The sequence below is a fragment of the Chrysochloris asiatica genome, unplaced genomic scaffold (assembly GCF_000296735.1).
Source record: "Chrysochloris asiatica unplaced genomic scaffold, ChrAsi1.0 scaffold00070, whole genome shotgun sequence".
NCBI lineage: Eukaryota > Metazoa > Chordata > Mammalia > Afrosoricida > Chrysochloridae > Chrysochloris > Chrysochloris asiatica.
In genome coordinates this window covers 11,364,303-11,388,369 of record NW_006408588.1, presented here as the reverse complement: position 1 = coordinate 11,388,369, position 24,067 = coordinate 11,364,303, and the positions used below count along the sequence as shown (strand labels likewise).

The 24,067-nt window shown below is 40.1% G+C and overlaps 2 protein-coding genes across 5 annotated transcripts in view; one reads left to right on the top strand and one right to left on the bottom strand.

Annotated features, from left to right (window-relative positions):
• NRXN3 (neurexin 3) overlaps positions 1-24,067 on the top strand; it is a 1,807,186-nt gene that overhangs the window by 1,149,326 nt on the left and 633,793 nt on the right. The gene's annotated exons all lie outside the window — the stretch shown is intronic.
• The window catches only part of LOC102826512 (location of vulva defective 1-like), a 30,099-nt gene that overhangs the window by 5,867 nt on the left and 165 nt on the right, over positions 1-24,067 (bottom strand). The window lies entirely within an intron of this gene.

Here is a 24,067-nt window from a genome sequence, read left to right as displayed (position 1 = left end):
GTTTTAAAAAAGCAACTCATCTGCTAATCTGTAGTTCATTGTTGTTGTTGTTAAATGCTATCAAGTTGGGTAAAATTTTCTTACTTCTTTTACTTTTCCTCTTTGTCAGGTAAAGTAAACAAGGAAACAGCTCTGGGGAGGCACCTGGGTGCTCTGAAATAAAGAACTTGCTACACAAATAGGAATAGGTTAGGGAGCGCAGCTTCTAACCTGAAAGTTACAGGTTCAAGTTCACCCAAATGTGCCTCAAAGGTAGCTTGACAATCCAGGCCTGAAAAACCAGCCATTGAAAGCCCTATGAAGCATAACTCTACTTAGACACAGGTGGGACGCTGTGAGTCAGAAACAATTCAAATGCAACTGGTAATGAGATTGTAACCTTATAATGGAAAATTCTAATGACTAGAAGAAGATTTGCAATGTGTATGGTCAGCTTTAAAATGGTTTAAGGTATTGTGAGTCTTAAATATGCTTCAGATCTTTCATGTGGATGACATTAGAAAGCTTCCTACTGCTTTTTCTTCTTCGTTGTTGTTTTGCAATTCAAACCGACGTTGTAGTCTAGCGCATTAACTGCAGTTCCTTCCACACAAAGCAGGATCGTCTGTCACTCTCGCAACTGCACACTCCTGCAGCTGGAGCATGGCTACTTTCCTGGTAGACTCCACCTCCCAATAAATTGCATTTGTGGGATGTGGCTAGTGTATGGTAAACACAGTGTGGACAGGTCAATACTAGAGATAGACCACTTGCTCAGAGGAGACACAAACAAAATTGCCTTTCTGTTGGCTCTGAAATACTCTCTTTCAGCTTAGTTAGACAGAAAGTTAGAACAAAGCTAACGAAAGCTTCCAGACAACCTCTTCATTGTTTGGCTTCTGATAGGAAGGCCATAGGCAGAAATTTGTTTTCATGATTGAGTTCACAAATGCAGAGTCACAGTTGGACTTCCTTAGAAGTTGATCTAAGATCTCCATGTACAGAAAAATCCATTAGAATCAAGGTGATCATGTCAGAAACCCAGTGGGAATGATTCAGGTGTTAACATGCATGCCTGCTTCCTGTTCAGACAATTGGAATAATATAAACACCATATGTTGTTGTTAGTTGTCAATGAGTTGGTACTGACTCTTAGAGACCTTCTGTACAATAGAACGAACCACTACCTGGTTCACAATCGTTGCTAAGCTTGAGCCCATAGCTGCTGCCACTGTGCTGATCCATCTTGTTGAGGGTCTTGGTGATCTTCTACTTTTTTGCTGACCCTCCACTTTACCAAGCGTGGTTGATGTCCTTCTCCAGAGACTGTAGATAATATGGCCAAAGTATGAGAAATGACATCTGGCCGTCCTAGCTTCTAAGGAGTGTTCTGGGTGCACTTCTTCCAACACAGATCTGTTTGTTCTTTTGGTGGTCCATGCTACTTTTAATATTCTCCTCCAACACTATGACCCAAATACATCAATTCTTCTATGGTCTTCTTTATTCATTGTGTAAATTCACATGCATATGAGGCTACTGAATATACCATGGGTTGGGTTAAGTAGAGTTTAGTCCTCAAACTGGTATCTTTGCTCTTGTATACTTTAAAGAGGTCTTGGGCAGCAGATTTTCCTAATGTAATACCTTGTTTGATTTCTTGACTACTGTTTTCATGCAAGTAAAATTTTTCTAGAGATAATTCAGAAATGGCTGCTATAGTACATTGGCAGGGAACTGCCAGACATTCAGGCTAGATTCAGACGAGGATGTGGAGGGTTATCATTGTTGACGTCAGATGGATCGTGACTGAAAGCAGAGAATACCAAAAAGATGTTTACCGGTGCTTTATTGACTATGCAGAGGCTTTTGACTGTGTGGATCGTGACAAGTATTGTGGAGAATAAGTATTTTGGAACACTTAATTGTATTCACTAGGAACCTGTACATAGACCAAGAGGCAGCTGTTCTAACAAAACAAGGGAACACTAAATGTTTTAAAATTAGGAAAGTTATATGCCAGGGCCAGAATTGTATCATTTCACCAAACTTATTCAGTCTGTATGCTGAGGAAATAAATTGTGAGGCTGATTATACAAAGAAGAATGCGGCATCAGGAATGGAGGAAAACTCATTAACAGCCTACGATATGCAGATGATACAGCCTAGCTTGCTGAAAGCCTAGAGGAGTTAGGTTACTTTACTGGTGACAATCAAAGACCACTGCCTTTGACATGGGTTACACCTAAATGTAAAGAAAGAAACACCATAAAGTTATTTCCAAAACACACAGAGACTATCATATGGGTTCATGTAGATTAATGAATTGTTGTTAAGTACTGTGGAGTCACTTCTGACCCATGTTGTTGTTGTTGTTGTTGTTGTTGTTGTTGTTGTTGTAAGGAGCTCTGGTAGCGTAGTGGTTACGAATCGGGCTGTGAACCTCAGGGTCAGCAGTTCGAAACTACCAGCTGTTCCACGCAAGAAAGATGAGGCTTTCTGCTTCCGTAAAGATTTACAGCCTCCGAAACCCTGTTATGAGTTGGAACCGACTCCATGGCACATTACAACAACAACAACAACTGTGGAGTCACTTCTGACCCATAGCGACCTTGTATAGGGTTTTTAAGGAGTGGCCGGTGAGCTTGAACCACCGACCTTGCACTTCAAACCAACCTTGCAGTCCAGTGCATTAACCCACAGGGCCACACCAGGACTCCCTAATGAGTACTTGTTGTTTGTTGTTAAATGCCATCAAGTTGGTTCCAACCCATAGCGACCCTGTATAGGGTTTCCAAGGAGCAGCTGCTGAGCTTGAACCACTGACCCTGCAGTTCAAACAACTTTGAAGTCGAACATAAATCGAAAGAAATGTAAATATTGCAACAAATACTCTTCAAATATGTGATTAAAAAATATATGCAGGTAGATATAGAATTAAAGCTCACTTACTAATCTGTATAGAAATAGTCTCTAAGGATCCCAGGAAAAGAATGGATGCAAACCAATAATAATGGATAGATAACATGTACTAAGCATGTTCAGTGTGCCAGACACAAGCTTAGCATTTCATATATATTATGACATTTGAAACTCATATTACCTGTCTGAATTACAAAGTTTACTCCTCAGAGAGATTTATATAACTTGCATAATGTCCAAACCTACAAGAAGAAAAGTTGAAAATGGAGCCCAGATTTCTCTAATTCCTGAGCCAAGATCTTAATTGCTAAGTTATTACCATATTTCTGAGCCTTTTATATGAGGTAAAACCACCAAGTTCAGGGTTTAAATTATTCCTGCAGCATCTTTCTCTCCAAAGAGATACATCAAAATGAATCTCCCCCACAATATTTTTAGGATTACTTAGGTGAAAGTGTGCTTTGTGGAAAGAGAGAAATAGAGGCAATGGATAAAGGCAGAGTTCCTAGCTTTGTATTATTTTTGCTTTTGCATTTTTTTCCTTGATGATGAGTATAATTATGTGAATAATTAAGCCTCAAAAGCTGAATGACTGATTGGCAGCAAGTGACTAACTGTTGTTTATTTATAAGGAGACAGCTTTCATGGAAAAATGCAAGATGGTTTTGAAAACATCAGAAGTCTCCCATGAGACTTTGTAAATACCTTTTGGATAATGAAGGCAGCATAGTTTAAGGTTAATAGGCCCTTAACCCTATATGGTTTCGATGCCACAGCACTTAACAACACAAACAACAAGTCACACAGAGTTAGATTCAAGTTTCACTTTCTAATTCTTTGGGAACGTTTAACCCCCTATGGAGTCCTGGTGTGGTGCTGCAAGCTAATGTGCTGGACCGCAAGGTCAGTTTGAACTGCAATATTAGCAGTTCAAACCCAACAGCCGTTCCTCAGAAACCAGATACAGGGTTGCTATGGGTCGAAACCAACTCAGGAGTGCTTAACAGTAACAACAACCCCCTTATTTTCTTCAAAGTGAAATTAAGCATAGTTTCTACTTCCAGGGTGGATGAGAGCATTCAAAGACCTAAGTTATATAAAGTGTTTACTCCCAATGCCTGGCATGTAGTGAGTATTCCATTGGTAATACGTATTTAAAAAAATGACTAAACATACGCAGACACACATTCACTTTTCTGGCTAGCTGTTAGGGCAGTCAAGCAAGAGTCGTAGAAAACCAGCAGTTCTTGTTCTAAGCTTTACAAAGACTATTTGGATTGTTAATTTTTTTTTAAGCTTTTATTCTCAATTGAGTAACAGTTTACATGACAGAACATTGGTTTTGTACTCAACCAGTCATATTTTGTTTCCTTGTAATAATGACAATCCCCTCCAAGCACACAACCTTACTCTTTCTTTGAGTCTAGAGACCTCAGATGCCCTGTGTCTCCATGCCATCACCGCTGCCTCCATCTCTGGTGTCACTGCTTCTCTGGTTAGGATCACGTGTTCCACTTATGCTCTTCTCTCTTGATGGTCTTAGGATTCTCTGTTCCTGGAATGTAAGATTAACTACTCCCCCATTTTTGTTATACCTCTTCTACCTTTACAGTTGTGACAATCTCAATAAGTCATGATAATAATAATAACTCACTACTGAATCAAAAGAATCCTATCCCCATCTCCTTCCACCAGATCCATCTAGACAAGATGAAAACTATTCAGTGAGGATTTTCCTTGCTCTCTCTTGAAAACTTGTAACCCAACCACTTTGTGCCTTTATAGCCCCCCTATTTTAGGTAGCCAATGTCTAATTGCCTGTCCCTATCAACCCTATGTACTTAGGGGACAGGCTTCATCCTTGATGTGAAGACTCCTTCCCTCTCTATTGGTGTTTTGAGCAACTACATCTATAAGCAAAGGTCAAGTTCATCAAGTTGTAGCAATTTACTTTTGCTTCCTGTATCTAACTTCTTTATCTTTCTGTAGTTGAGTTCTTACCATCAAGCCATCCAAGCTAGGTCAAATGGGTACTGTCTGCAAGTTTGGGTGTTTTTGCATGCCTCCTCCCACTTCATATCAGCAGGATGCTTCACTCTGAGCTCTAACCCCCAGTAGCTAGGTGAGTATCCATGGACACAGAAGTTCCGAAGTCTCCCCAAACTTCGCACCAACCAGCCTTTCTTCTTCTCTCTCTCAACTCAAGGTTGACAGGAGTCTATGGAACATGGTCAGACTCATGACTGCCTTTCTCCCACTTCCACTCACAAGCAGACCAATGTAGTCAATAGTGAGCTTACATGCCTTCTCATGCGTTCCCTTTGAGTTTCAGTATTGGAAACGGGTTTGTCCTGAAGGGCCTTGATGGCTCCCAGACAAGAAGCTTGTTTGTTCTTGTAACAGCCAAACAATTATTTGTTTGTTTTCTTTTTTTCCTGCTGGTGTTTCTTTCAAGAAGTATCTTCTGTTCCTCTAGCCACTCTGGGTTGGTCTGCATATCCTTTCAGGTAGGAATGTTACTTCAGAAGGTTCTGGATGGAGCTCAGGATTCCACCTAAGGCCCCATACTCTACAAAGGCTTGACAAGAAGCTTATTTCACTGGGCAAGTTCTAGAACTCCTTTTAGATATTCCAATCATTTGTAGGCTGAAGACAGGCTTATAAGCTTTCTGTAATCATAGTTACCAATACTCCTTTGTATCCCTTTAAATATCTATTTTACAATAGTAGGCAGGGAAACCCAATATCCACAAGACAGTCAATCACCTTAACATTATTTCCCCTCTTTTCCCCATTCAGACAGTGCGTCTATCCCAGTATCACAGAACCTTGTTGTTTCAAGGTTAAGTATACCTCACTATTTACTTCTGTGCCATTTAGCCAATTTGTATTTTTTATGATTATAAAAGTATCCCACATTTATTTTATCATTGTTGTTGTTGTTAAGTGCCATCGAGTCAGTTCTGACCCATAGTGACCCTGTATGGGGTTTCCTAGGAGCAACTATTGAGCTTGAACCGCCGACCTTGTAGTTCAATCGGCTTTGTAGTGTGGCGCATTAACCCACAGCGCCACACCAGGACCCCATTTTATCATTGGCATTAGATTAATAATGGTAGTGGCTGAGTGCCACTGAGTGAATTCCAACAAATAGTAACCCTGTATAGGTTTTCCGAGGCTGTAAATCTTGACAGGAACAAAAAGCCTCTTCTTTTTCTGTCAGAGTAACTGGTAGATTGAAATGATTGATCTTGCGGTTGGCAGACCAGCTCATAATCAACTAAATTACCACTGCTCCTTTAGATTAATAATGTTGTTGCTGTTAAGTGCCATCTAGTCAGTTCCAACTCACAGCGATCATGTATAGGGGTTCTAAGGAGTGACTGGTAGTTTCGAACTGGTGACCTTGTGGTTCGCAGCCCGATTCGTAACCACTACGCTAGTGCAGTTCTAATTTTAAAACAGAAAGAAAATAGACTATACGGACAAACCCCACCTCAATTTACAGATCATAGTACTGGGGGTCCAAGAGAGATAAATGATTTGTCCAGGGTCATGGAGCAAGTCAGGTCTAGAGCTAACTCTACACCTGAGTCCTCCTCGACTTTCAATCTGGAGTTCTTTCATCATTCCCATGCTGCTGCTTTCTTTTGCAATAATTTGTGCTGGAGGAATGAGGAGAGAAAGAGGAAGCGAAGTGGGAGGGCGATAGGGAAAAGGAGAGGGAAAGAAAAAGGAAACGTGGTGTTTTCTTCTTTAATCTAGACTCACGTATGAAGGTTAGTTACATCAAGAGCACATATCAAAGGGAGACCTGTACTGACTGTCAGAACTTCCCACTCTTCTTGTTACATGCTGCCGATTTGGTTCTGACTCACAGCGACCCTGTATAGGGATTTGAAGGAGTGGCTGGTGAGTTTGAACCGCCAATCTTGTGGTTTAAACCCACCTTACAGTCCAGTGATTTATCCCACAGCTCCACACTAGGAGTCCCAAATCTCTCTAGCAGGAGAGACAGAAATAGCCAGGAAGATATCACAACTATGACATATTTGCCCGCATTCCAATCACCAGTATTACAATAGTGTCTCAGTGAACCTCACCATGACCTCTGGACAGCCACTTAGGGACACCCTCTTCTCCAGTGGCCTTCCACCTTAATGCACCTTGCCCTCTGCTGGCTCCTTGTTGGAGCTTGGCCAATTTGGTTTTTAATGGAATACTGCAGTAGACCCACTTCTACAGAGGCATCTTCTTGATGTTTTGGCATTCTCTGAGAGAAAGCAGAAGCCTAGCTAAAGTCCCAATCATCAAGCCCATCAGAATCAAACTCTATTTTCTGAGCAGCTGTCTACAAAGTGCACATGAGATCATTATTGTTTGCCAACGCTCTAGTGATCTTTGCTTTGTGAAGCTCAAAGTCTGTTTACAGCCACCTATAAAAATGAATGGTCACTTCTTATACTGAAGGTTAACATGGTGTGTTTATTTAATTAAATGGAAATGGCTTTGTGTTTTTCAAATGTCATTATTAATAAATTTTCATGGGAATCTGTGGGGGCCTGGGCCTCTGGGGTTTAGAATTGCTGGAGGGAAGAAGATATAAAAAGACAAAAGGATGGAAAAGTGTTGGGATAACTTGCTTACCCTGAGAAGCACTAGCAACCTTTATAGTAATGTTCTTTTTAAAGCTTGTCAACTGGTAGTAAGAATTCTCCCTGGGGTACTTTTATTCCTTTGCCTGCCTCTGTTTGCGTGTGTTCTTTTGGGTTTCCAATACAAGTATTTTAAGATGGCAGGAACCTTTGAGTCTAGTGGATATTGAAATTTAATATTTTCCATTATGATTTTATATTTTTTCCCATCCTACAAAGGATTTGGTCAACATCTTCCTATAAAAGATTTGACCAGCACGACTAGAATTATGTGGTTAGTCACGTAGAGGCAGATGTTCGCAGTCTCCCTGATCCGGTTTTAAGAGACATGTTCCAACCAACTAGAAGGGAGATGCAGGCACGTTCTACCAAAGTGATAGAAAAAGCTGTAAATAGTCTCAGGAAACTGTGAGCATCTGTCTGGGTCTCCAAGATATTAAATGAAAAACAGAAACTTCAGTCAAATGGCACTCTGTGAATGATTCACTGGAATTATTTTCATCTCTTCTCAGGGGGTTTGGCCTTTTATGACAAGAACACAGGCGATTTTCCATTTTAAGTCTTACTTTACCCATTCGGTCGCAATCTCCTGAGTAGAAAATTAAATTTAAACAAACCAGAAAAGAAACAAAGAAGAAAATACTGCTATTCTTGAAACATACATGTGAATCAATGGTGATTAAAAAAAAATCTCTCCACTCTCAGTACAGCCCATTCATTGATCCAAGGGAATGCCCAGTGGATGTTAAAGCTAGAATGAAAATGAAAACAAAGCTGTGCACTAAAGGCTCCAACTATTCTGTGTGTGTGTTGGTGAGTTAGATGTGTAAGTAAGTACTTAACAATTTAATAAGAATCAAGATATAGTTATTAAGTGCTGTCAAGTTGGTTCCAGTTCACACTGACCTTCTTTAAGGTTTCTGAGGAGTGGCTGGTGTGTTTGAATTGCCAACCTTGTGGGTTTCAGTCCAGCACTGATCCTACAGCATCACACCAGGAGAATCAAGTATCAAGATAGTTGTGTTCTAAAAGTATATTGGAGGTGCTGAACTCTGATTAGCAGGCATTGGTTTAACATCTGGTGACAAGCATCTTTTCTTATCCCACTTTCTCTTTTACCTCCCGCATCTAACTTGACTTAAAGTCTTACTTCAAACACTCAGTCTATGTTTTGGAATAGTTGTTTACGTTGCTTCAGGAACCCTGAGAGAAAATATAAATTTGCCCAGAATTTTGGAGAATGCTTCATCTTAGTAATATTTAATTGGGTATTTCAGATTTTTTTGTCCTTTAAATAGAAATGGAGTCCTGGTGTGTCGCTGTAGGATACGCACTGGAGTACAAGGGTGGTGTGAACTGCATGGTTGGAGGTTCAAACTCACCAGCCGCTCCTTGGAAACCTCATACAACACCACTCTGAGTTGGAACCGACTCGAGGGCACTTAACAACAAATAGAAAAATGTCATCAACTTGAGGTCCAGCGCTGGACTTGTGCCTCTCCTTTTCTTTAAGCAGTCCACAATGTGGACTGAGATTGAGAATTAAAAACCACAACACAGGCTTCTTTAATACTCAGCATCTGCAAAATGTCTTAATTCTGATTTTTCACAGATCTACACAATTCTCTATTAAAAGAAACACAGTAGGAATGAACAAGTCTAGGGGAATGGGAGTGGGCAGATGTGTTCTTGAAGAGAACACTAAATGCAGAACATTATTCTCTGTCAATTAATTTTACTTTTTATAGATAGGTAGACTGTTAAATAAAATCTTATGAGAAAACTACGTTTTTTAGTGATCTCTAGGAAGATGTTCCTGGTATTAAATTAAATTAGGGTTGTGCATTGAGGATCCCCAGCCAGATGTACTCCCGCGGGCGAGTGTCTTTTAATGCCAGATGCAACCTAGTTAGAGGTGACATGAAATCACAGATTTTTTTTTTTTTCCTTCAAATTAGGCAACTATAGATGAGTTCTATTGACATATATGAGATCCTTGATAGTGTTTTGAGAAATTGGTTAGAGAATGGTGCAGTTCTGGGGAAATGGATTTGATCCTCTAATAGGTAAACAAACACAGCAAAACCCAGTTGTTGTGGAGTTTATTTTAACTCATGGCGCCCCCATGTGTTTTAAAGTAGAACTGTGCTCCCTTGGGTTTTCAATGACAGTGACCTTTCAGAAGTAGATCACCAGGTCTTTGGATTGGATTAGAACTACCAATCTTTCAGTTAGGAGCCCAGCACTACTCCTCCATCAAGATAACCTAAATCAAAGCCATTATTATCAAGCCAGTTCCTACTCATAGCAACCCTGTATAAGGTTTCCGTGATTAAGTCTTTTTTTTTTTTAAATATTTTATTGTGAATTATGTGATAGATTACATGGGAGGACATTAGTTTTACATTCATCCTATCATATATGATTTCATTGCCATGGTTACAATCCCCTCCATGCATCATCAACCAACCAAAGGGTATCCCCTGCAAGCCTGCCCCCCAGTGGTCAGCACACAGCCCCTCTCCCTCTCTGGGTCTAAAGGCCCCAGTCGCATCACTGCTTCTCTGGGTAGGATCCCGCTCTCGGCTCTTTTCCCTTGATGGTCCCAGGGACCTCCACTCCTAGACTGCAAAGTTGATCACTCCCCACCTTGCTACAAAATGTCTACCTTTACATTTCCAACCCTCACAATCAGTCCTAATAACAATTATTCACTATTGTATCACAAGAGACCTATCCCCATCTCCTTTCATCAGCCCCACCCAGACAGATTGGATACTATTCAGAGGAGATTCTACCTTCCTCCATGCCCTCTGGATCTAGGTTCCCTTTTGAAAGCTTGTAATCCAGTCACTTCTTGCCTTTGTAGCCCCCTCATTTTGGGTAGCCAGTGTCAAAGTTGCCCATCCTGTCTACTCTGTGTATGGAGGGGGTGGGAATGATCCTTGCTGTAAAGATTTGTTTTCTCTTTGGAGCTACTGCTTCCGTAGGTGTAGGTCAAGTTCATCGAATTGTGTCAGATTACTCTATTTTTTCCCTCTTTGTCTTCTAGTTGAGCTCTGATCATCCAGTCGTTGAAGCCAGGTCAAGTGGGCATTTTCTGCAAGTGTGGGTGTTCATGTGCATATGCCCTCTCTTATCAGCTGGACACTTCATTCTACACTCTAGTCCTCTGTGGCTATGTCACTGACTCTTGGCCCAGGTGTCCCTAGGTCTTACCACACTGCTGGCTAGCCAGGTCTCCAGCCGGGTTCACAGAAGTCTATTGAACATTGTAGGGCTTAGCTCACAGCTTCATTGCTGTTTTTTCCTCACTTCCCCTTATCAGTGACTAATGTGGTCACCAATCAGAGCGTGTATTCCCATTGAGTCTTAGTCTTGGAAGGGATTGCTCTGACGGGATCCGACCACTTTGCCTTGATGTCTCCTGGGTGAGCAACTTGCTTCTTCTTGTAGTAATCAGTTGGTATGCCTCTGTTGTTTTGTATTTTTCCTGTCAGTCTTTCTTTCAAGAAATATCTTCTGTTCTTCTAGCCACTCCAGGCTGGTCTGCTCGTCCTTTCAAGTGGAACTTTCCCACCTCTGAAGATTCTGGATGGGGTTCCGGATTCCACCTATAGTCTTGTGTAATGCAGAAGCTCTGCAGGAAACCTCCTTCACTGGGCACATTGTAGCCCCATTTTAGGTATTCCAATCAGTTATAGGCATAAGACAGACTTACAAGCTTTCTATGGTGATATTTCTGGCTATTCCTTACTTTCTCCCTCCAGTGTCTGTTTTATAATGGTATGCAAAGGAAACCAAGATTCAAAAGACAGCCAAGCATCTTAATATTATTTCCTCCCTTTTCCCCATTCCAACTATGTCTCAATCCCTGTATCCCAGAGTCCTGTTGTTCCAAGGTTGTGCATACATCATTCTTTACCTCTGTCCCACGTAGCCCGTGCAAATCTGCCTAATTGTTCTCCCATCTGCTTTGTTTTTTCATTCCCCTTCCCCTTATTGTATATTGCCCCACCCCCAGCACCCAAACTATCCTGTGTCTATTCCCTGCTCTGAGCTCCACCTACCCCTCCCTCACCTCACCCCACCCCCCACATCCCAGCAACCAGCAAATAACACCCCCCCACTTTAGTATGGGTTCTTTTTCTTAGTCTTTCACAGTAGTGGTCCTATGCAGTATTTCCCTTTTGTGCCTGACTAATTTCACTCAACATAATGTCCTCAAGGTTCATCCATGTTATGCGGTGGCTTGCAGCTTCTTTGTTATTCTTCAAGGTAGCATGATATTCCATTGTATGTATGTACCACAGTTTGTTTATCCATTCTTCAGTTGATGGACACTTTGGCTGTCTCCATCTTTTTGCTATTGTAAATAATGCTGCTATGAACATTGGTATGCATATATCTACTTGTGTTATGGCTTGTATTTCTTGTGGGTAAATACCAAGTAGAGGAATTGCTGGATCATAAGGTATTTCTACTTCCAACCGTCTGAGGAAATGCCATATTGCTCTCCAGAGTGGTTGGACCATTTTGCAATCCCACCAGCAATGTGGGAGTGTCCCAGTCTCTCTGCATCCTTGGTGAGTTTGTACTACTAACTTTTTGTGATTTTTGTATACTAACCCACAGTCCACCAGGGATGTTTTCTCTATAGAAACCTACATTTTTCTCTTCAGAAACTGGAATTCATTCTCTGGCACATGCTATTTCACAAAGAGAAGGTATGAACTCATGATTGAGCATGTAGCCTCTGAAATGAGATTTTAAATTCCAGACCTTTGCAAGATTCTTTTGGATAGATTACTTAACCTGTTTAAGCATATGTTTTCTCATCTATAAAAGATGACTTCTAAAGATTCCTTCATCAGAACCATGTGGCGATAAGTATTAGTTAACTAACACTGTGCCTGGGGCATAGTAAGGATCCTATACATCTTAGCTAGTATTATTAAACTGGGTATTTTAAATCAGTGTTGCCCCCAAACTCAAGGGTATGAGGATACCATTACAAAGGCCACAGTTATGACAGTCTCAGATGAACATGCTAAGCCCTTGAAGATGCATGTACCTTCTTTCCAGAGCTTCTGGCTACTGATTTACAGGCTGTCCAGCACAGACCATCACCCCCTTAGAAGAAATACCAGAGGTTGCTTGCCCTATTTATAGTGAAAGAATTCACTTTCTTCTCACAGAAGGACAGTTAGTTCTTGACCCAAGGGACTCAATGCCACGAAAGAAAAATTGCCTTGTGCACAAAAGTCTTGGAACAATAAAGAGTTTTTTTTAGAAGTGTGTTATTAAAACTAAGGCTATAATGCATTTATAATCCTGTAGGGGAATTTTTTGTCTGTTTGTTTCTGCATTGTTATCTTCTTGTCAGAAACAGAAATGTATTTAATTCATTACTGAGTTTTTCCTGTCCAGGATTTGGACCTGTTGTATAATTTCCACCATATAACCATAGATTTAAAACACTCATCAGTCTGTACTGAAAACTCAGTTCTAAAATTCCTCCCCAAATAACTGAAAAAAACAAAAAGAAGAAGCACTAATCTGCTTCTCTGTGAAGCTGACCTCAACAGCATAAATCGTATAGGAGTCAGAAAAGAAAAATTCCATGTTCCTTTATCTGAGTTGCCCTTTATAAAGCTTCTTTAGATCTTGAAAACAGACCATGTCTTGCTGTTGAGAATTTTGCTGTTTGGGAGTCTATGTTGATAGTGGTGGTTGTGTGCCATGGAGTCTGTTCCAACCCATAACCCTGTATAGCGTTTCTGAGGCTGTAAATCTTTACAAGAGCAGAAAGTCTCATCTTTCTCTTGCAGAACAGCTGGTGGTTTCAAACTGCTGTTCTTGAGGTTAGCAGCTTGACTCATAATTGCTTGAGGCACCTCAAATGTGATGGGTGGTAGAGGTGATGTTTCTATTCTGTCACGGTTCAGGTCCCACTCCTTGCTGGAGATTATGCTTGCCTGAAAAATTAACAGGTTTGTTTAAACAAAACCCTAGTTGTACATTGAATTGTAGCTTCTGGGATTCCTGCATGACCAGCCTAGACCTTGGTGAAAGGTTGAGCCTGCAGCAGTGGCAAACAAGGGAGAAGTTCATATGACAGAAAGGTCAAACATCTTCCTGAGTATACTTCTCATTCTTCATGTATTCTGGTTGCTTAAGGAAGACAAACAAACATAATTGCTGTATATCCTTAGCACAGACTCTGGTACTGCTGGTTAGATGGAGAAGTCTCTGCTCATTGCCATGGAAAGGTGCTCCCGCCACCACATAACTATCTCCATCTTGAGGTAGAGTGCTGACATTTAAAACATCTTGTGTCTTTTAAAGCCATCGCTTATAAAAACGTTATATAAAGAGATTGTTTGTTTGTTTGCTATTAATTAGCTTAGGTCTCTCCTGCTGTTCTATTATTCATAATAATTACATGAAAATATGATGTGATCTCTTTTGGAGTTCATAGTCTCTTGCTGCTATTATTATTATTTTTTCATTTATGCATCTTCTTTATTATAAACGAAATACACCGTTTGTACTAGAGACCACATTAAGGAAATTAATTTAAACTTCTAATTCTTGAATAGAAAACTAAACTTCACAATAAGGAGTTGAGTTTTCAAGAATGTCAAAATAAAAAAATAAAAAAAAGGCAAAAAAAGAAAGATTGAGAATCATTTCTCAAATTTGACTCCTTCCATATTTTTTTTTTTTGAAAAAAGGATAGAACAACAAATCTTTTTAAAGTTTTGCTGGTAACTTAAATCACAATACAAACTTGTTCAGAATTACCTGGATGACCATCATATGTAAGAATATGCAACCTCTGAATCCCTGTGGTACCAAGTGAAGACTAACAGTGCTGAACTTTTCATATGGTTTTTCAGTTTGGTTTTTCAGATCCTATGCAGACTTGTCTAACATTTCCTATAAGATTTGTCAGTGTTGTCAGTGTTGACAACACTGGTTCAGAGTATGATTCTCAGGGTGGGGTAGGGTAGGGTAGGGTGGGGTGTGGTGAGATGGCAAGTCGGCAGATAGATGTACTTCTGCTATAGGGGTCAAATCAGAAGGGATTTCAGTTGCTGAGCAATCACAGAAGACCAGTATGGGTTCAGCTTGGAGGGCCAGGGATAAAGATTAGAAATACTGGTTTTAGAGGTACAGAAATGCTGGCACGTGGAGAACAGATACTAGGGAAAACATGCCAAAAAGGAAGAAGTCCTTTTGGTTGGTGAGTGAACCCTAAGCCAGAACTTGATCTGGTTTTTTGGAACCCAAAAGGTCAACCCAGAGGAAACCCAAGGCCAGACCAGTAACCATTTTGACCCTTTTGTGTATGTGTGTGTGGGTGGGGGAGCGAGGAGGGCAAGGCAGTCCATTTAAAAATATTGATCCAAAAGAAAGAAGCAGTTTTTGTCAAATAATCTTCCTCCTCCACTTCATTTTGGTTAGTGTGTTTCAGAATTTTAGGTAAACGGCTGTTGTAGTTGGGAAAGAAGAGCATCAGATCCATCCACCAGGAAATGCTGTTGTCATAGGCAAGTCCATCCAGCTCCCAAAGGGACATCAGCCTACGGTCCACTCTGTAATTATTGTAGAACTCCCATATCCGCCAGCTGCTTTCACAGCTCCCCATTTTCTTGGTTAGTTATGAGATTGCTGCATCCACCTATACAATCATTACCCATAAAAACCCAAGATCCCGTTCTTGCTCCTGTGAGCTGCTGGAGATAATCTTGAACGGCATTTGTGCCATTGGAAGCTGTAATATCAAAAAGTTCTAAAAGCCCTTGTTTGAATGGCAATTGGCAAAGGATCTCGTGGGTCTTTCTGCAGTAAGAGCAGGTGGGTTTGATGAACACAACCACCTTCCCTGGGTGGAGTCTGCTGTTCACAAACTGTTGGGCTGTGCTGACAAGCTGCTATCTCCACAGGAGGACTTTTCAGTTTCAGGTATTGCTAGAATGAGTATAAAGCCTGCTGCTATTATCTTTAAGAATAATGTTCATTTGTTAACCAGGTATAATCTAATCCAAAAGATGATCAATTGACTCTCCAACGTCCCATCCCCACTATGTTCTGGGCAGCACGCATGTAAAGGATTGCATGAAGGGGTCTGGATCTATTACAGGTCAGGGCTATGCATTTGCACTGTCTTCCCAGAAGATGGTTGATTATATATCTGGATACATCATTTTACTCTTCATTGAAAACCACTAGCTAAAGGAGAGTCCATTTTTCTTTTAATCCATCCTATTTTGCAACCAATGAAATAAGTGGTGGACTGGTATTAGTTGCCATACCATCTGTTCTGTAGATTTATGTATAAAGAGCAGTACTTCATCCAGACCTGTGTTACCTTCATGATTATTGCAGCTGAAGTTTTTGTTGTTAAGTCAGTTCTGATTCATAGCGACCCTGTATCAGATTTCCAAGGAGAGACTGGTGGATTTGAACTGCTGACTTGCAGTTATCAGTCCAGTGCTTATTCTATAGAGCCGCAACAGGACTCTGGTAAATACCTACCTGAGAATGACAAGTTTGAAGAATGAATGCCTAGCTCTAGCCCTTCCTCTGCCTTGAATTTGCAATCTTTGGGAGTCTTTAATTGAAGAATTGTTAGGAATCCTGGTGTGATACTGTAGGGTAAGTCCTGGACTACTAACTACAAGGTCAACAGTTCAAACCCACCAACTGCTCCTTGGAAAGTCTTTACGGGGAAAGTCTTTACAGGGTTGCTATGAATGGGAACCGACCTAACAGTACTTAAAAACAAGTCGTAAGCAAAGATTGACCCATATGAGTTTCCATATAGGTTCCTTATTATAACTCCACAATTGTTTTTGTTTAAATTAAAAGTTTTCAAAGAGGATATGGAAAGATGCTAATTGTTGGTTCTCTGCTGATGTCCTGCAGGGAGCCTTTACAAAACATTATCTCTGTGGCATATTGTTACACGTAGACTCAATGCTGTCAACTTGATTCTTTTTCACTGGGTTTACAAGCCTGGGAATCCTTTGTTGTTGTTGTTATTAGGTGCCACCAAGTTGGTTCTGTCTCATAGTGACCCTGTGTACAGTAGAAGCAAACACTTTCTGGTCCCACGCCATCCTCACAGTTGTAACCCTTGAGTCCATTGCTGCTGCCACTATCTTATTGGGGTCTGTCTTCCTTCTTTTTGTTGAAACTCCACTTTAGCAAGCCTATTGTCCTTCTCCACAAACGGGTCCAGACTGATAATATATCTAAAGTACGAGAGAAGAAGTCTGACCATCCTGGCTTCTAAGGAGCATTCCGGCTGTCTGTGCTTCTTCCAAAACAGATTATGTTGTTCTTCTGGCAATCTGTGGTACTTTGAATTTTCGTCTCCAGTAACATAACTTGAATGCATCAGTTTTTCTTCAGTCTTCCTGATACATGTTCAAGTTTCATGTCCATATAAAGCTATGGAAAATACCATGGTTTGGGTCAGGTCCACCTTAGTCCTCAAACTGACATCTTTGCCCTTGAACACTTGAAAGAGGTCTTGTGTAGCAGATTTGCCTAATGCCATGGTGGTTATGTGCCGTGGAGTCGGTTCCTACTCATAGGGACCCTGCATAGGGTTTCTGAGGTTGTAAATCTTTACAGGAGCAGAAAGCCTCATCTTTCTCCCACAGAACAGCTGGTAGTTTTGAACTGCTGTCCCTGAAGTTAGCAGCCCGATTTGTAACCACTACACTACTATAGTTGTTTAATTTCTTGGCTGCTTCTTTCATGAGTACTAATAGTGGATCCAAGCAAAATGAAGTCTTTGACAACTTCAGTTGTTTCTCCATTTATCATGATGTTATTTATTACTCCAGTGGTGAGTATTTTTGTTTTCTTTACACTGATGTGCAACCCATACTGATGTTTATAGTCTTTGATCTACATGTGTAAGTATTTTAAGTCCTCATTGCTTTCAGCAAGCCAGATTGTATCATCTGTCGGTTGCAGGCTGTTAATGAGTCTTCCTCCAATCCTGATGTCATGTTTTTAATTCAGTTTCTCATATTGTTTGCTCAGCATGCAGATAATGAAACAATACAACCCTTCACACACCTTTCTTCATTTTAAAGCATTCAGTATCCCCTTCTTCTGATTGAACGACTGTCTCTTGATTGATATACAGATTCTTCATGAGCACAATTAAGTGTTCAGGAATACTCATTCTCCACAATGTTGTCCATATCTTGTTATAATTCATAAAGTAGAACATCTTTCACAGTCAGTAATGCACAGGTAAACATCTTTTTGGTATTCTCGGCTTTCAGCCAAGATCCATCTGATGTCAGCAATGAAACTGCTCATTCCACATCCTCATCTGAACCAGGCTTGAACCCTGTCAATTATCTGTTGCAGCCATTTTAAAATTATCTTTAGCAAAATTTTACTTGCATGTGATACTAAAGTTATTGTCGGATGATTTCTGCATTCCATTGGGCCACCTCTCTTTGGAATGGATACAAGTATGGATCTCTTCCAATCAGTTAGCCAGATAGTTGTCTTCCAAATTTCTTGGCATAGATGAGTGAATGTCTCCAGTGCTGCATCAGTTTGTTGAAAGATTTCAATTTTTATTCCATAAATTCCAAGACCCTTGTTCTTTGCCAATACCTTCAGCAAACCTTGGATTTCTTCCTTCAGTACCATTGGCTTATGATCATATACTACTGGTTGAACCTTACTTTTTGGTACAGTAACTATATGTAGTCCTTCCATCTTCTTTTGATAGTTTCTGCATCATTCAATATTTTGCCCATTTTCGTTGTTATTGGTAAGTGCCGTCAAGTTGGTTCCAGCACATAGCGACCCTGTATGGGTTTCCAAGGAATAGCTGGTGTGTTTGAACCATGACCTTGCAGTTCAAACTAATTTGAGGTAGAGTGCTTATCCTACATTGCAAGCCAATGCTTGAATTTTTTCTTCAGTTCTTTCAGCTTGAGAAATGCTGGGCATGTTCTTCTTTTTTGGTTTTCTTTGCACAGTTCATTGTGATATTTGACTTTGTCTTCCTGGCTGCCTTTTGAAATTTTCTGTTCATCTCTTTGATCTGCTCATTTCTTCCATTTGCTTTAATATCTCTGTATTGGAGAGCAAGTTTCAGAGTCTCATCTAACATTTATTTTGGTCTTTTCCTTCTTTCTTGTCTTCTTTTGCCTTCTTCCTATTTGATGGTCTTGATGTCATCCCACAATTCTTCTGGTCTTTGGTCATTAGAGTCTAATGTATCAAATCTCTTCTTGAGATGATCTCTAAATTCAGGTGGGATATGTTCAAGGTCATAGCTTGGCTCTTCTGGACTTGTTTTAATTTTCTTTAGCTTCAGCCTGAACTTGCATATGAGCAATTAATGGTCTGTTCAGCAGTCTGTCCCTGACCTTGCTTTGACTGATGACACGGAGCTTTCCTACCATTTCTTCCCACAGATGTAGTCAGTTTGATTTCTGTGTATTCTATCTAACAAGGTTCATGTGTATACTCTTCTTTTATGTTGTTTAAAAAGATATTTGCAATGAATAAGTTATTGGTCTTGCAAAATTCTGTCATTAGATTTATAGTATCATTTTTATCACCAAGGTCATATTTTCCAATTACTGACTCTTCCTGTTTGTTTCCACCCTTTGCATTCCAATTGCAAGTAATTATCAGTACATCTTGATTGCATGTTTGTTCAATTTCAGACTGAAGAGGTTGGCAGAATTCTTCATTTTCATCATTGCTGACTTTAGTGGTTGGCATATAAAGTTGAATAATAGTGGTATTAATTTGTCTTCCTTATAAGTATATGGCTATTATCCTATCATAGACAGTATTATATTTTAAGATACATCTTGGAATGTTCTTTGTGATGCCATTCTTCTTCAATTTTCATTCCCAGCATAATAAGCCATATGATTGTCTGGTGCAGAATGGCCAATACTAGGCCTTTTCAGCTCCCTAATGCCTAGGCTATTGGTCTTTATGTGCTCCATTTCATTTTTGACAGTTTATCATTTTTTTAGGTTCATATTTCTTACATTCCTTGTTTTGATTATTAACGGATGTTTATACCTGTTTCTCCTTATTTTGAGTTGTGCCCCATCAGCAAGTGAAGGTGGCCTGAAATTTTTACTCCATTCTTGTCATCTTTGTCAACAATACTCTGAGGAGGCAGCTCTTCTGCAGGTATATTTTGACTGTCTTCTAATCTGTGGGGCTCGTCTTCTGACACTATAGCTGACAACATTCTGATGCTGTTCATAATGTTTCAACATTCTGTATTTTAGTGTGAATCTTTACAGGAGCAGAAAACCTCATCTTTTTCCCACAGAGTGGCTGGTGGATTTGAACTTCCAACCTTGAGCTTAGCAGTCCACTGTTTATCCTCCAGCACCATTCCAGGGCTCTTGCATAGTACTTTAGTATCTTTTTACATTTGATTCCGTGAGATGTATATATGAATACAATTTAAATATTCACACTGAGGATTTTCAGGTAACTGTTCTTCAAGATTGATATTGACAGCTTTCACAAAATTATAAAATGCAGCAAAATAAACTTTAAAAGAGACTAATGAAAATCTCTATATTTGAATTATTTACAAGTACTTGATTTAGGAGATCCATGTTAGGCAACTTTATGCCAAAGAAAATCTGAAAGTTTCAGTTGTCTTTAAATGAATGCTGTTGTTGTTAAGTGCCATCGAGTCAGTTCCGACCCATAGCGACCCTGTACAGGGTTTCCGAGGGTGTAAATCTTTACGGGAGTAGAAAGTCTCATCTTTCTCCCGCGGAGCAGCTGGTAGTTTCGAACCGCTGACCTTAAGGTTCGCAGTCCGATTTGTAACCACTACACTATAGGCTTCACTAAACAATTATATATAAATAGCTACAGAGCTTTGTTGTGTTGTTGTGTGCTGTCAAATAGGTTCCAACTCATAACATCCCTCTCTCGGGTTTCCAAGAGCGGCTGATGTGTTTGAACTACCGACCTTGTGGTTACCAGTCCAGTGTTTATCCTACCACACCGCAGCACGGCTTAGTGTCTATTAAGATATCAGCCCTGTACTGCTGACCACAAGGTTGGTGATTCAAGCCCCCTAGCCGCTTCTTGGAAATCTTACACAGGGTTGCTGGACAGAACTGCCTCAACGGCACTTAACAGCTACAAATCTATTACTAAATTATGTTGACTGTTTACCTGTGTCCACCTTATTTCTTTGCTTCTTTTGTCTTTGATGAGCTAGTCAAAGACATCGATCTCTCTTACCTGACAGCATCAGCTTCTTACTGGGACTCCTGCTCCTTTACGCCCCCCATTATAATATGTCTTCCACATGTAGTCACCGTTACTGTAGAGCAATTCACCTGATCATATTCACAAGTAAATGAACAGTACGTGAGTCTCAGTACTTTCCTCTGAGGAATGGGACTTATCACCATAATATTCGATCTCTACCTACGTTTCTTCATTTGTTCAGGTACAGTTAAGATGTACTTTTAACTCCTCTTAACCATTTTCGTCCACCATATATGATATTGTCATGTCTTTTAATATTCCCATACCTTTTCTCAGGATCTTCTTTAAAAAAAAAAAATGATCTTCCCCTCACAACCTTTAACCGGCCGCTTCCACTGATCCATTGAGTTCAAATGTCTTGTCTTTGTGAAGGACTTCCTAATAATCCTCTATCCCTCCTCTAAGAGAAGCCAGTCTCTCCCTCTGGTCTGTCTTCATACTTCAGCATAGAATGTAAAATACTTATGTACACTCTTCAGTTGATTAGAAGCTTCTGTGTTTGTGCCCATTTCCAGCTAGTGGGAACTAATATTAATTAAGTGACTTTCATACATTGTAGTAGAATGCAAAATTTGAGAAGACTCCCAATCTGAAAACATAGTACTAGAGTGGTATTTACCCTCTTCCATCTCTCTGCTCACACACTTTAAAAATAATCTGGGGTAATATCTTCAATATTCTAAAGTATATTGAGAAAGTTTGTTTCTCTATCTTCAGGGCAAGGTTGTAGTGATGAGATTGAAAGTTTTCTACTGTGATCCTTTGCCTCCAGGATACAGATGTAAAGATCATGAGGTCCTTTGGTCATGGTTTTGAATGTCAGTGTACTCTAACGAGTGGACTTTTGAATCCTTTGTGCTTCGTACCTTTTGCTGAGATGCAAAGGCATGCAGTCCTGGTGACTGGTTTGTCAGGCTACCAGCATTGAAAAAATAATATAGGAACTGAAGCCAAAAGCTGTGTCGTGGATACCTGAATAATTCTCCTTTTGCCATACACTTTCATCCTTAGTTATATATTTATTGTTGTTTTTTAAATTTCCCTAGCAACTAATAATATAATTTCCACAATGCATTGCTACCTTCCAAATTTACAGTACAGCAAATAAAACCGATTGCCCTGCATAATTCAGATGAAACACAGTCAACAGGAAAAAAATGTTGATATTCTTTGGAATGCAGTTGGTTTGGTAATGGACACATTTTGAGGAATTTCTAGTTTTCCTTCAAAGGAGAATTCATGTTTTTGTTCTTTCTGTAAAGGAGTTGGCTGTTGGGGTGTAGAGGAATTCTAAAAAGAGAAACAAGGCTTATGGAGACATTCTTTGGAGACAGGGCATCAACTGCAAAACAACTGTGTTTCTGTCTGACCACAACGTTTGAGTTTGAAATCATAAGAGGCTGTTTAAAGACACCTTTGCTATGAAAGGTTTTGACATTTTTTCTATCTCTAATTGTGATGACCATTACCATTCTTTCTCCCTGAGCATTTGAATTGATCATTTTAATCTCTTCAGGATCACACTAGTTAACAACAACAACAACAACAAAATCATGAGACAAAGATCCTCTTTTATTTATCTGCCGGATGGATTAGAAACAAAACAAAAATCCTCAACATTTTAAATACCTATTTGCACATTCCTGTTTTTCTGTTGTTAAGTGCAGTCAAGTTGGTTCTGAGGTGGAACAGAAAGCCTCATCTTTCTCTCATTGAGTGTCTGGTGAGCTCAGACTCCTGACCTTGTGATTTGAAGCCTAGTTGTTGTTGTTGTTAAGTACTGTTGGGTCAGTTCTATTTGTAGTGACCCTGTATATGGTTTTCAAGGAGCAGCTGGTGGACTAATCACTGACCGCACAAGGAGTCCTGCTTATCCTACACATATGCCAAATTTTGGTTCCGTTATTAGAGGGAGAAATATGAAGGAATCAGAGCAGTAAGCTTTTTAGTAGGTGACACAGAATGGGACTGGTTCATTTTGAGGACTTACCATTTGTTATTCATTATAGAATTTTCTATGGGCATAGCTGAAACTTCAGTTCATGTGGCATAGCTTTTGCCTATATGGAAGGCTTGAGATGAATTGGATGCATAATTTTCACAGTTAGAATGCTTCTTTCATAGAAAACAAACAAACAAGCTTAAAGCATAGGGTTCAGTTTTTCCAAACACAGTGGTTGGACCTTGGTCACCAGAATTATCAGTGTTTGAGGAAATTTCACATGTTTTATCCTTTTTATCCTTCTTTCAGACATAATGGAATAGGGTTACTTAGGGAAAATGCCTAGGAATCTGCATTGTATAACCCTCCAATGAAAATCTATGCATAATAAATATTAGTGTTGTGTGTTAGAGGAAAATTGTGGTCCATAGGTGTGGTGCAGTGAAGTGTTTAATACCTCTCATCTAGCCTTAGTCTTTGTAACTTCCACCCAATGACTCTTTCCCAGATGGGTCTGAATAGGAGAGGAAGAGAGAAGATACTGATAGACTGGCATGATTCTTCTGTGAATATTAATAGTGTTACTTGTAACTGTAAAACCTTGAAACTCTAGCATGGGTATAAACTGAGCCATCTGAGGAGCAGGAGGTGTGGATCTTAACCACCGTCAAAGAGCCAGGAGTGGAGTGTGTCCATTGGACCTCAAGGTTCCTGAGCATTGAACCTCCTTGACCCAAGGACAGAAAGCTGTGATGCTGGAGGAGATGCAGGGGGCAGCAGCAGCAGTGGAAACAAGAGCCACAACTTGAGACAGAGTAGCATTGGACATCCCGTCCACAGAGCTAGTAAAGCTGATTGAGTTGCAGGCCATTGGCTTGTAGAGTTGGGTGGTTACAGGCACTTAATTGGGGGAGCCAGATTTCCTGACCCATGGAGCTAGAGCCAGGTGCCTTCAGGTTGCTGAGGCTTATGGTAGAATGATGTGTCTTGTGGCCTTTTCCTGCAGCCTCAAAAGCACTTTGAAACATTAGCTCTGTCAAGAATGGCCTGCGTGCATTTGCAGAATGTGCCCTTTGGTTGTTTAAATGATGATATATTCCTGAGTATTTTTGTGTACATCACACACACAAAAAGACACAGGGAATAGAAGCAAATATTATTGAATGATGATGGATAGAGGAGATTATAATCATTGCAATGAAATGAAATATAACAGGATAAGTGCAAAACCGATGTTTTCCCATGTAAA